The sequence below is a fragment of the Neopelma chrysocephalum genome, unplaced genomic scaffold (assembly GCF_003984885.1).
Source record: "Neopelma chrysocephalum unplaced genomic scaffold, ASM398488v2 Primary Assembly neopelma1_75, whole genome shotgun sequence".
In the NCBI taxonomy this organism is placed as follows: domain Eukaryota; kingdom Metazoa; phylum Chordata; class Aves; order Passeriformes; family Pipridae; genus Neopelma; species Neopelma chrysocephalum.
The window spans coordinates 12,337,007-12,350,405 of record NW_020897736.1 but is presented as its reverse complement, the minus strand read 5'-3'; the positions used below and the strand labels follow the sequence as shown (position 1 = coordinate 12,350,405).

General features: G+C 53.7%; 1 protein-coding gene across 2 annotated transcripts in view; it reads left to right on the top strand.

Moving 5' to 3' along the window:
• The window catches only part of PCSK6 (proprotein convertase subtilisin/kexin type 6), a 49,331-nt gene that overhangs the window by 1,018 nt on the left and 34,914 nt on the right, over positions 1-13,399 (top strand). The window contains exons 2-4 of one of the 2 annotated variants that reach the window (XM_027688660.1): positions 460-1,250; positions 1,380-1,482; positions 8,926-9,040. The gene's annotated coding sequence lies outside the window, so the exon portion shown is untranslated. Of the gene's footprint in view, positions 1-459; positions 1,251-1,308; positions 1,483-8,925; positions 9,041-13,399 lie in introns of those variants that run through there. The other variant, XM_027688659.1, reaches the window with a different exon arrangement.

The window sequence follows — 13,399 nt, the reverse complement described above, 5'->3', positions numbered from 1 at the left end:
CCCATGGCACCTTCTGCTCACAGCTGCAGTGTGTTTGTGGGGATAAACCATTTCTCAGGTGGAGCACAGTCCTCTAAACTACATGTGCTAGACAAGAACTGTGAAGGTGGCCACATCCTTGGGTGATGCACAGGGAATTAACAGCTGCAGAGGCTAAAGGAGATGGGAGACCACAGATAAGGGGCTAACATGGAAGAAGGGCTCTCTTCACTTCCCTGTCTGCTTTCTGGGTTTAAATGTTGTGTTTTATGGACAAACCATCTGAAAGGTTGGTGTTTATAGTCACAGTCCCTACTGCAGCAGGGCAATCGGAGTTAGCACGCCTGGGTTGGGGTTTGGCCGGGAGCTCCTGACCTGCCTAAGTCCTGGTTCTACCTGTTTTCCTCTTGGCTGATACTAGTCCAAGGTTCTGCCCAAATTAAACCTGGGCTTTCCAGCCACTCGTGCTCCCTATTTTAGTTACACATTTGAAAGAGAAGACCCAGCTATCTGCCACAGCCATCAGCCTGCAAGTGCCTGCAGGAACTTGTGTGCTCTCCCTGCTGATCTTGCTGATTTTGTAAGGAAAAGCAGTCCTGCAGAGGACATCTGGTGCTCACAGGAGGGACAAACCAGATCCAAAAGTGTGGGTAAGGAGGTCACTTGCTGGGGAAAAATGGGGGAGGTGAGTGGTTTAAGTGATCTTAAAGCCATCAGTGAGTTGAAGGAGCACGATGGCAAGTGGGCCATGAGCAATGCTGCTTTGTTCTCTCTTCTTCCTTTCTGTTTCAACTCAGTGTTAGCAGTCAGCCTTGACAAAAGGCGGCGGATGCAGGCTGGAAGAGGTGCCCAGTGATGTCAGAACATCACTGCTGGTGCCCAGGTGATGTCCACGGTCCGTGCACGGGCAGGACAGGAGGGAAGAGGTGAACAACCTAGTGGGTGAGAGCTCAGGATGACTGTCCTGCTCCATTGCTGCATGGAGTGAGTGGGAGCAGTGTGGGGCTGGAGTAGGAGGTGGCTTGGATTGCCCATTGTGCCTTTATCCTCAGGTCTTTTGCAGCCAGGGAGGTGTCCCACATACTGTAGGCAAAACCCAATCCCTGTGTAAATGGCTCGGAGCAGCTTCCCACATCCCTCAACTCATCACTCTGTGCCTGGGGCACTTGCCTCTGGGCTTTCCCAACAGCTCTGTGCTGTTCCTGACCTTCACTGACGTTTCCAACAACGACAAAATATGCCAAAAATAACCCCTGCTCTCTGGCAGGAAGGTGGGATATAAACACACTGACTGTTTGTTAGTGTTAGTGCTTGCTGGGCTTTCAAGCCAGGCTGAGCTTGGGGGGGATCGCTTCCTGCACCACAGTCCTGACCTCCCACTGCCTCCCTACTCTGTCTAGACCGGGGAGCTCCCCAAAACACCTCTGCTTGGTGCATGCCACTTTGAGAAGGTGAGGCTGCAGCCCTGGAGGTGCTGGAGGGACTTTTCTGGATGAGGTTAAGGTAAGGCAGCATCTCTGGGTGCATCGCAGCCACAAGCTTTCCTCTGAGAAATGCAACACCGGGGTCCTTCTGGAGCTGCTGGGATATATATATATAAATACTATATATATATAGCCTCAGAACCTGATATTTACTATGGTAAGAAGAAAACCATCAGAGAAGTGTCATCTGGCACCCGTGGCACTGATGACACCAGGTAATGTGATGGTGCTTTGTGTGCTCTTGCTCTCAGGCCCCTCCCTGACCATGTCCATTCTCACATCCCTGCCTTATTCCTGGGGACAACTCCTGCTCCTGATTATGCCCAGTGCCACCTCTGAGGCTGGCAGGTGCCCTCTGTGCTGGCAGGGGAGCAGCAGTTGCATGCCAACTGTCCCTGGGCATGCAAGGACCTGCTGGTTTTGGGGACCGATGATTTGCACAATGAGTGGTCACAGAGTTTGGCTAAAATTATGGTCCCTGTCATTTGGATGAGCACGTGGGGAACAGAGGGAAGCCGCAGAAGGGGTTAAATCAATAGTTACATTTAAATCAATAATCTGATTTATGCTCCTGTCCCAGTGATGCTGCCTTCCTTTGTCCCCTGGTTTGAGGGCACAAACCTCAGTGGCTGATTCTGAGCCAATGTTTCTGTTGTGAACATGGATTTTGACACACATGCTGCAGGATTTGGTCTGGTTTGTTGATTTTTAGGGGTAGACAGAAAGCAAAAATGAAGGAAAAACCTGACCATGGCTGGGAAAATCCTGTCTCCTGGAACAGGGTTTCAGGTTGATGCTTTTCCTGAAGTGCCTTGTGCAGCAGCTGCAGACACAAGCTGAGCCTTGGAGTGAGCAGGGAGGGGGGTGAGATTTATGGCCATGCCCTGGATGTTGTGGTGACTCATGAGGTAGGATTGGATCAAGTGAATTCTGTAGAATTTACAGCAAGTAAACCCTTTCACGTGCAGGGCTTATCATGTTGGCCTGTTGTGTCCAACAAGTTCTGGAGGTATTGCCCTTGGCTGAGCAGCCAAGGTGAAGCAGGGAGTGTGAAACACTCCCCTGTGGTGGGTTTTCCTCCTACCATGGGTTCATTCCTCTTTAACCCAGCAGTAAGGTGGTACTGGGACCACAAGCACTTTGCACCCCTGTCCCAGCACTGTGGCCGCCTCCCAACTTTTCCAATGAGGCCGAGACCTTGGTGACCAACTGCCCAGGTCACAGCTGTGCCAGTGTCCCACCTTAGTAACAATCCAGCACAGACACATGGATGAAACAAGCTATGGGACTCAGGATAAGGTCTGGCCGAGAAGAACATGTGGGAAATACTTCCTTTCTAAAACTACAAAAGGTAATAATAACCATTATGAGTCTGAGACGGGCGAGGAGAGGGGCTCAGACTTTCTGACAGCCACAGCCTTTGCAGTAACGCCCATCTCAGCAGCCTGATGTGCTACTGGCTCGCTTGCTGCCTCCAGCATCCCTGCCGTTCAGTCTCCAGCATCCCTGCCCCATCCTCCCTTCAGCCCCATCCCCTCATTCCCCCACATCCCGAGCCCCCGCTGCTCCCTGGGCAGCTCCGGCAGCCGCCGCTGCCCTTCCTCCCGCCCTTCCTCCTCCCCGCGGCGTGGTGCCATCCCCACCTAGTGCCGGCCCGGCGCACCGGCCGCCAGTCGGGGCGGAGACAGGGATAGGATGGAGCTTCTCGGGCTCGGGGGTCCGTGACACATCCCCCACGCCCTCGGCTGCACCCAGACACCCGTGGCGCAGCCCCGCAGGGGATTTTCCTCCCCCGGGCCCGAGGGATGCTCCGGGGTAAAGGAAGAGTGGGAGAAAACGCTCTGATTATCCTCTGCACTGCTCCGGAGGATGGATACAGGCAGAAGCCACCACGGACCCTGGGGACTTTTGCCTCTTCACGCCCCAGCCCGCAGCTTTGGAAAAGAGGATGTTACCATTTCCAGCTCTGGGAGCTCGGGGCAAGGGGACAAGGAACAGGACCATGTCCCAGCCCCACTCACTGAGGGCCAGGGATGGATCCCATCACCAGGGCTGGACCCCCTCAGGCATCGCTCTGGAGATGCTCCTGCACATCACAGGTTTGGTGTCCTTATCAGTGGCATTTCCCAAGGACGAGTCCACATGGACCCCACATGTCTCAGGACCCAGGGAGCATCACTTCCCTTGGTGCCCCCAGACCCAGTAAGGACCAGCTGTTGATGTCCAGGGGTGAATGTGAGGCCAGTAAAAGCCTTCAGCAATGCCCCCCTATACCAAGTCTTCCCTTGCTCCTCTCCAGCCCATCAGGGACTGCCAGAGCCATGGGAGTTTTCAATTTTCCTTCTCTCTGTGGCTCCCCAGAACTATGAAAAGCTTCGCACCTGCCCCATCCCTGTGGCCAAGGGCTGTTTTGCCCAGGCACTGCCCAAACCCCGCCTCCCTTGGGCTGTCCAAGCCACCCAGGGCATCCAGAGGCACCTCCTGCTCGCCTGGGACAAGGTGGAGAGCAGCCATCCCCTGCTCAACCACGCCAGCCTCCCTGGGCTTGCAGCGTCCTCCATCCAGTATAATTTTGGTTGGATGGAGCCTCTACATGTTGCTGCATCCAGTCCTCGGAAGGAAGTGGCTCTTTGCACTGAAATTTTCCATAATTTTGTTCTTCTTTTTGTGCTTTCCTATCTTTTGTCAGGCTGTTGCACAGGCACTTTCCTCAGCTCCCTTGGATGCTGGGGCCTTGCTGTCCCAGCCCCGTGGGAGATATCAGGGTATCCTGGAGTTTCCTCCGGCTCAGGGGTACTCGGAGGTGGGGGGGATGCTCTGCCAGGGGGATGCTCCTACTTGCCCGCGGGGTGCTATGGAAAGCTGGGAACATGCTCAGAAATTTGCAAAGACCATGGGAAAGCATGGGAAAGATGGACTGCAGGGTGGGAGAGGAGGCAGGAAGAAAGGAAGATTAAGGGGCGATCTGGCCTTCTTCATATTTCCTGATGAAACAAGGAAAAAGCCCAACACTGCCCCTATTTTGCGTTGGAAAACCCCTTGCAGCTCAGCCCTGAAAGCAGGATTCAGCAGCTTGGAGTAACTCAAATGTTTCCTCTGCTGCTTTAAAGAAAATGTTGGAACAGAGCGGGCTTAAAGCCTGCTGAAGAGGCCCATTTATCTGGGAACTGAAAGAAAATATTGGGATAATATTTGGAAAAGCCTGTGAATGGGCATGGCCCAGCATGTGCCGGGCAGCAGCAACCTGCAATCTGCAGGGGGAGAAGCCACCCTCTGTGTGTGGTTAATTTTCCCCTTTTCCCTCATTTCCTTCCCATTTCCTTCCCGGCTCTGAAAGGTTTTTGCCATGCCTGGGCGGGTCCTTGAGATGTTTCCCACAGGAGAGTGGTAGTGCTGGAAGAAAAGGGGATTTTTCATGGGCAGGATGGATACAAACCCTGCCTGGTCTGAGTATCTGGGGGGGGCTGGTGGGGAGAAGGTGTTTCTTTCCCCTGGTTAACAACCAAGGCTGATCTGCAGGACTTGCTTAATCAGATATCACTAAAACCAGGTTGATTTCTGCCTAATTGGTCAGTAATAACCATTTAATTGGCAAAGCTGCAACGAAGCTGCAGCCCCCCTCCTTCCCAGGGCCATTAGCAGCATCTATTTTAACATTTCGAGCCTGGCTGGGATTCAATAAATGGGTTTTGATAGGGTTTTTTCACATTTAAAAACATTAATGTGTGTTCAAAATTCGATTGGACATCTCATTTGGCTTTGAAGTATAATTATGCTTGATGAGGACTAATAAGCAGCTTTCAAAATGAGACCAGGTTAGCATCTCTCCTGCCATCTCCTGCAGGGAAGCCGATATTCCCCAACAGCTGATTTTTGTGGGACTAATACAGACACATCCAGCGCTCCATAAAACCCTGCTTTGCCTTTGACTTTCTTTTTAAGGGTCTTTTTCCATTCAGGATAGGGTTTTATTGCTGTGGAGTTTTGCTTATTGCAGTATTTCCCTCTGCCACGGGTCTTGGGGTGCTTTTGCAGGATGCAAAGGGCAATTTACTGAAAACAGACTTTTTTACCCCCCATTTTCCAGCCTCATGAGGAAAGAAAATAAACGTTGAAGGTGGGGTTTTTTCAATGTGACAAAGGGAAAATTCTTAGCCCCAAACTGACACCAAGACTTGGGGCTTTGGTGTTGGCTTGAAGCCTGGCTGCGGGCTGAAGCAGATGCTGCCATTCCCTGGCACAGATGATGGTTGATGGTTGAACTGGTGTCAAGGTCCTGCTCTAGCAAAGCTTGCCCTAGGTGGAGCTGCTTCTCTTCAGCATCGTGGCCGCCCAGAAAACCCTGGATCCCGTCTGGCTGCCCAAATACCTCCTGCCTGCATCTTCTGAGCAGGGCTCAGGCAAAAGAAAACCCACCCAAACTGTGGGTTTGTGTTTGTTTTCTGCCCCCCCCGTTGAAATTCCATGCCAAAGGTAAGCTTGCTTGGCGTTTAGGCTTTGGCAAGTCTTGCTATGCTGCCGAAACCTCCAGGAACGCCCTTGGTGAGCCCCAAGCATGCTCTGCCACTGGGATGGGGAAAGAGTGCTGGCTTATTGGGGGACATGGGGACATTAGCCCACAGGACACTCCCTTCTCTGCCAAAAATTGTCACTTCCCAAGGGGATCTCTCCTGTCCTTTCCCAACAGGGTGATCCTTCCCATCACTCCCGCAGTCGTCTCTCTGGCAAAGCTGCTGCTAACCAGGCTCTGAAACCCCAGATTCCCAACTGGGTCAAAATGCTCCCAAAACCCAAAGGTGACAAAGGAGAAAACCTCTCCTGTTCCGTCCTGGCACTGCCAGGCACAGCTCTGGGGGCTGGCAGAGGGGTTAATGGCCCCCAGCCAAAAGCTGTGGGGGAAAGACCTTTAGTCAGGAGTGCTTGTTGCTTGGACAGCTCTCCTGCATTTTTTTCCAAGGCATTTTGCAGCAATTAAAGAGCTGCAGGTAAATGCCAAACCCCAGAGCCTGGTGAAGGTGCCAGCTACTCTGCAGTCAGGACAGACCCGGCCACTGACTCCAAGCTGACCATGTTCCAGTCCTAAATAGCTGCTTTTCAGGGACAGGTGGGTCACAGCAAACTTTATTTTTCTGGAAACAGCAAGTACATTGTGCAGGGCAGGCTTTCCAAGGATGCTCCCCACACCCTTTTCAGGAAATACCACGCAGCTCTCCTCCGTGCCATGCCAATTTTTTTTTTTAATTGGCATAAATGATAGCCTCGGCAGGGACACGCCGTGTTTTCCCTGGGCTGTAGGATTTTATTTTGAAATCACTGCTGGTTTGATCTTTGCATCTCTCCACCCCCAGGCTCATCTCTCTCTCTCTGTGTTTCTGTTTCCAGTGCTTGCTCTGGTGCAACAGGGTTTGCTGGGAAGTGAAGATGCACTGGGGGGGTTCATCCTGTGCCAGTCACAGCTGGATCCTTGGGGACATCCCCCGACCTGGAGACGTGAAATCTGTGAAATAAAAGATTTGAGTTTGCTCTGATGAAGCCACCACAGCAAGCAGAATGTGATCATCCCTGTCTGGCGACCCCCAGCTCTCCCTGGAGTCCAATTTTTGATCCCAAGTCCAGCCCTGGAATCACCATTCCAACAGCAATGGCTGTGCTTCCCTTGGGGGAACCAGAAATAGCCTCCCCCTGCACGGCGACAACACGTCCCCCATGCAGCGCCGGTGTAACCGGCTTTTCCAAGACCTGCTATTCCAGGGGTGGGGTTGGGTTGGCCACAGTTTATTACCAGCTCCCTCTTGGCTCCAATGCTGTACCCTGGTATGGTGCTCTTGGATTAAACGGGATAGTGGCAGCAACCAGAAGAGGAGGAAGGGTTCCTACCTCACATGTGGACGTGTCATGTTGGATGGGTGCCACCAGGGCACATCCTTGGGGTGTCCTCCCTCTCCCAGCACCCTCTCCTTGAGGATAAGCCCTTTTGTACCCCAAGTATTCCAAAACACAGTGGGTGGGAGCCAGGACAGCTCAAGTGCAGCTCCACAGGGATGCAGCGAGAGCTGGAGCATCTCCCCATCCCACCATGCCTCACTTGGGCATTTCCTTCCTTGTCCTAATTTCCAAAATATCAATAAACCCAAAAACTATTTGAGATGGGTGAGAAGGTCTGGGTTTGTTCCCTTTTAATTCAAGACCAATCACACAGGCAATTATTTTAACTTATTGATTTTCCCACCCTGTGAATGTCTGTGCTGGGCCTGGCAGTCCCCAGAGCGCCCTTCGGCCGCTGGGCTTCAATTGTTTCTAGAATTCCAGATCTATCTTTTGGATATTTTTACAGGCCTGAGTGCATAGTGGGGCCTTTCTCTTTTATTTTTTATTACTAGCATTTTTACCAGGATGACATTTGGACTAGGCAGGAAAATCTACTCGCCTGCTGCGCCAGTACCTGACAATCAAGATTTAATCTTTCGGAGAGGAAGAACGCATCAGATGGAAAAAAAAAAAAAAAGAAATCCAGATATCTGTGAAATTGCAGGAAAGCGGAGCAGGAGGAGCTTGCGGGAAATCTCCGGCCCAGCCTGGAGCAGTGCAGTGACTGCGCAAGCCCTGACTGTTGCCGGACAGATGTTGGTCTAATTACAGCTAAAACCTCTGGCGCTGGGGATGCTCCGCTTCCTGTACCCCGAGAGTATCATCGCAGCCGGCCAGCCTCTCTAATCCCCAATTTAAATCCCTCTGGTTGCTGCCTTCAGTGCTTGGAAGAGGTGCTGGATGGTAGGAAACCATTGGCACATCCTCCTCGGTCATTCCTGTGTTTCTGAGCTCTCCCAGCCTGGCAGGAGCCCTTTTTTCCCCCTTAATTCTCCCCATTTCTCACTGAGAGCTGCCAGGGATCAGAGATTTATAAAATGGGTGTTTCAAGCACTTGGAGATTAATTTCCCTGTGCCTGGGGTGTCGTGACCGGCTGGGCACCAGCATGGAGCTGTCGCTCATCCCCACCTCCCTGACCTTCCTCCGCCGCATCCCCTCCTTCCTCCCCATCATATTTGATGTAACCTCTTCAGTCTGAAAGCAGTCTAATCCAGATTTAGGAAGGAAAGGAAAAAGGCAGGGACAGGATTTTTCCAGTGGGCACAAATCTCCTGGAAATTCACCCAGGGTTTTCCCAGCTGCAAAGCTGGAGATGGCTGCGTGGTGACAGTGGTGGCTTTGCCAGAGCCTGTGTGCTGTGTTACACATCAGCCATGGGGATGATGCTTCACGGCAGTTCCAAATCTTATTTTCCACTGGCAAGTTTCACCATTAGCTCGCTCGTGTGCAGGATTTTACCGTTAATACTCCCAAAACCATCTGGCCACTAGTGAGTCTGGGGTTATTTTAACACCTAAAAGGACAAGGAGAGAAAAAAAAAAGGTTGTTTGAGATGAGCGAATATAAATGGAAAACTACTGATTTCTCCTTCAGATTTACAATTCCCTGGAGTGGAGCAGGGACAGCAGTCGAGAGCCCTGTGCTTTGCAGTCGCAGTGTGCCAGAGTGAGCTACGGGAAGATGTTGGAGCCATCGTGCTGCTAGACAGGTTTGAAAGCTGGTGTTAATGAACTGGTGTTAATGGGCTGGTGTTAATGGGCACCCTGATGGCAAAAAGTAAGCGCTGGAGCCGTGAAGGGGTTGGAGCTGGAGGGTTCTTCCACGTGGGCTGTCACCAGGGAGTGAAGAGTCAAGCTGCAGTAACGCCCCGGTGCAGACAAGATCCTGAACCACGTTGCTTTAATTATGCCAGCGCAAATTTCGCTCATTTGGCTAAGCCTGGGAGCTACAGAAAGAGCTATTTCCAGGTATGCTGGTTTAATTACCGCATGCCCTGGTTTGCCCACTGCGCGCAGCTGCAGGGCCGGGGTTTGTCGGGCTCTCCAGGCGCACCGGGACACATTCGCAGCCATCAGCACGGTGATGGCCCCGCTCACGCCTCTGCACGTCCCTGGGACACGCACACGGGCTCCGCTTGGGTCAGATAAATGGGGTTTAACCTGGTTTTTGCTGTAATCTCCATGTCGACAGGCTCTCAGCACGCACAGGATAAAACCCCAGCTCCTGTGGCTGCGGGGTTTCACTGGGCAGCTCCCGCCAGCCACGCTGGGGGTCCGGCTGGTCGATGTTCCCGAGCCAAGTGGCCGCCCTGTCCCGGCATCCCGGGGGTACCTCTGGACCGTGTGTGTTTGCAAAATAGCTTTTGTTTGCTTAACTCCTTCCACTGGAGCAGGCAGAGGCACAGCTCCCACCGCCCGTCCCTCCTCCACAGGCAGGGACAGGGTGGCAGTCCCGCTGCCCAGGGCAGCGCCAGCCCTGCCATTCCACCCCTGGAAAAAATAGCACCTTTTGAGAGCCTTATTTGTACTTTCCTTTTCTGAACCTGCCTTAAAAAGAAGGGCTCGGTTTTCAAAGAAACTGCATTTAAATGACGTTCTTCCCTGCTCGTCCAGCTCTCAGCTATAATCTTATTGCCGTACGGAGCAATGAGCGTGAGTGGGACGTGGTGGGATTTTAACTGTAATTCATGGGCAGATATAAAACTGCCAGGATTATTATGAATTTTATTCAGGAGAATTTAAACGCTACTGGTTCAGCAGTGCCTCTTCCCGTGCTGCCTTTGCAGCAGCTTCTGTTTAACCTCCAGGCTTGCAAAATTTATTGCATCATTGGTGTCTCACTGTAATTCTCCAGGTTTTCAAATAATCCCAGGAAAAGAGTTAAACCGGAGCCTCTGCCTTAGTCTACATCCATTGCAAAGCATGTGGGGCCAAAGTCTGTTTTTCCTGACACCCCGGTAAATCCCATGGGTTCATCTGGGAAAGTTGCCACTCTGAATTTCAAAATTATGCCAGTGGGAGAGGGGGCAGGAGCTGTGCAGGGACTGGAGAGCACCAAAACTGTGGCAATCAGCGCTTGGGTAAGGCTCTCATCCCCCTCACTTGCTGTTGCAGGCTGAGCTGGAGACTGCCAGACCCACAACAGGGCGCAAGGTTTTACTGCTACCAGTAACTATTTCCCAGGCTGATACATTGCGAGTTGTGGTCAATGGCCTTGGGATGGAAGGTTTGGGATGCAGGATGTGGATGGGTTTTTTTTTCAATGGGGCCACTGTAGTGGGGTGGGGAGTGCTCCTGGACATGGATTCAGCCTGATTCTCCTGGGATTTGCCTATTTTTCACCACCTAACACAGAGGTGATGAGGTTTTGGACCTCCTTAAGGCAACCCCTTTCCCATCTTCACTCCCTTTGCTTCAGAAAGCTTTTCCCACCCTCAGACCCTAAATCCTCCCTGCTGCCCCTGGAGCCCATCCCTCCTCTGCTCCCTGTGGAGATACTTCGACCCTCCTTTGCACCCCCTGCTGACAGCAGCGGCCCCACAGATCTTACCCAGCAGAATAAGATGGATGTTGTGAAACCAAAGGGGTTTTTTTCATCTATTCTCACCTCTCCTGCCCCGCTGCATCTCTCTGCACGTGTGTCGCACACGTAGCACACCCGGCACCGCCAGCCCTGCTCATCCATCTCACGCACCTTAATCAATGGAAAACTCGAGGAAAAGCCCATAAACCTGATGGCAAGTGAGGATTGGATTTCCAATGTGCTGGTACTAATGGAAACCATCCTTCACCATGTAATCAGAAGGAATGGCCACGCACAACCCATCACTTCTGTCCAGGTAGCACAAGGGGCAGCCCTGCAAGGACATGTGGGATGATGAGCCCTGGAGGCTCCAGTGTTCCCATGTGCCATCACTGATATTCACAGTGATTTCCAACAACAGCTTATGGTGGGCACAGAGTCCCAAAATTCCCCGTTGCCTGTGGCAGGAAATTGTCCCATCGTTAGTGCAAGCACAGTACACTCTGTTTGCACACAGAAACCTTCCAAATCCCCATTTCCTGCTATTTCTAATTTCCCATGACATGCCTGTCTGTGGCACAGGGGCTCACCTCCGTCTGCCTCTCTCCATGGATTTGCTGCCTGCAAACAGGCCAAATCCAGCCCAACGCAGGAGCTGCTGGAGGATTTTGGCCCTGTTTGATGCAGAACAGGCTCCCTATAAATTTCCCTTGGATTAATCTCATCACTGAGCTGGAGGCACTTCCCTATTCCCTGAGGCTGCCACTACCTCACCTGCCCACTGCCAGGACTGCTACAAACCAATGACAATAAGACCATGATTTTCCTCTCCAGCTCCAGTGTTGGGACATATGATGTGCTCAGTGCCCCCCTTTGCCCAGCCCGCGTGCCCTCCCTGCTGCTGGCATTGCTTTCCTGATGCTTCCTTGCCCTCCCACACCCAGGTGGGTTTTGCAAAGCTGTTTGGGGCTTGGGAAGGTGTTTGCATTCAGATGGATGGGGCTGAGGGCTTGTGCCCCAAGTGCCACTCAAATCTATTCAGGGACTGGAAAACAGACGACACCCACTCCGGGAATCACAGCCACTCTGAGACCATCCAGGCTGGAGCCTGTGGATGCAGCTGCTCGTTGCCAGAGCCCTGGAAGACCTGGGTGCATTTCCAAAGCTCCGGCTTGATTCAGGTGAAGCTCTGGTGTGATGAGAGTGAAGCTCCGATGTGATGCCAGTGAAACATCCCTTCATTTAGGGCAGTTGTCGGTTTGCTGCCGGGCTCGGCTGGCGCTGGCAGGGAGGGCTGTGGAGCAGAGCATCACCCACCCGCTCCCGAGCCTGGCCTTTGTATGCACCGCCACCTTCTCCAAACAAAGCCCATTTTCTAATACCCCACGAGGTCTCTGCTGTTCCCTGAATGGCCTCCTTGGGAAGCAGAGTCAGCACTCCAGCTCTTCTGCCCGTGCCCACGGCTCCCGGAGGTGCCCCTCGGGCCCACCTCGGCCAGGTTTGCCCCAGATTCCTGCCCCCAAACCCTCCCCACCAGGCAGCCCCTCCTGGCCTTTTTCCTGAGCCCATGAGGAGCTGGCTGGGGGTCGCCTGGGGATGTAGGAGGGTGCAAGGGGCATGGGGGTAATGGGGATGGTAGGGGTGGAGGGGAGATGTCCAGGAAATGTGAGGGCAGTGCTGCAGGGATGCAGGGGGAAGTGCAGTGGGAGATGTCTGTGGGGGTAGTGCAGAGGGGTGGGCAAGATGCCTGGGGGGGTGCCGGGGGAATGGGGGTGGGGGAGATGCTTGTGGGGATGCTGAGGAATGGGGGTGGGGGAGATGCAGGCAGCATGCTGGGGAGGGCAGTGCCAGCGGGTTGCAGGGAGGCAAGGGGGGAGGGAGGCTCAGGATGGCTACCCAGGGGGTGCAGTGGGCTACCTGGGGAGTGGAGCCGGGGGATGTGTGATGGGATGGCTGAGGGGATGCAGCGGGAATACCGGGAGTGTCTCTGGAGCTTGCAGGGGTACCTGGGGAACAGAGTTGGGAGGATGCATGGGGGGCTGCCCAGGGAGGATGCGGGGGCACAAAGGACAGTGCCGTGGGGTGCAGGAGGAAACCCGGAGGGCAGTGCTGGGGCATGCAGAGGGATGCGGGGGCTCCGTCCGAAGGGTGCCACGAGTTACCTGGGGAGCAGAGCTGGGGGGATGTATGGGGGGCTGACTAGGGGGATGCAGAGGAGATTCCCGGGGAGAAGTTGGGACACAAAGGACGATGAAGTGGGGTGCAGGGGGAAACCCGAAGGGCAGAGCTGGGGCATGCAGAGGGAAGCGGGCAGATGCAGAGGGATGCAGGAGGCAGTCCGGGGAGCAGCACTGGGGCGAGCAGAGTGGACGCAGGGGACACAGGGGGTTGTTCGGGGACATGCAGGGGGAGCCAGGGAGGGTTCCGGGTAGCAGCACCGCGGCACGCGGGGAGGATGCAGGAGGCTGTCCGGGGAGCAGCACCGGGACGCACGGGGGGGACGTGGGGGGTTACAGGGTGTTGTCCGGAGATACGCGGCGGGGGG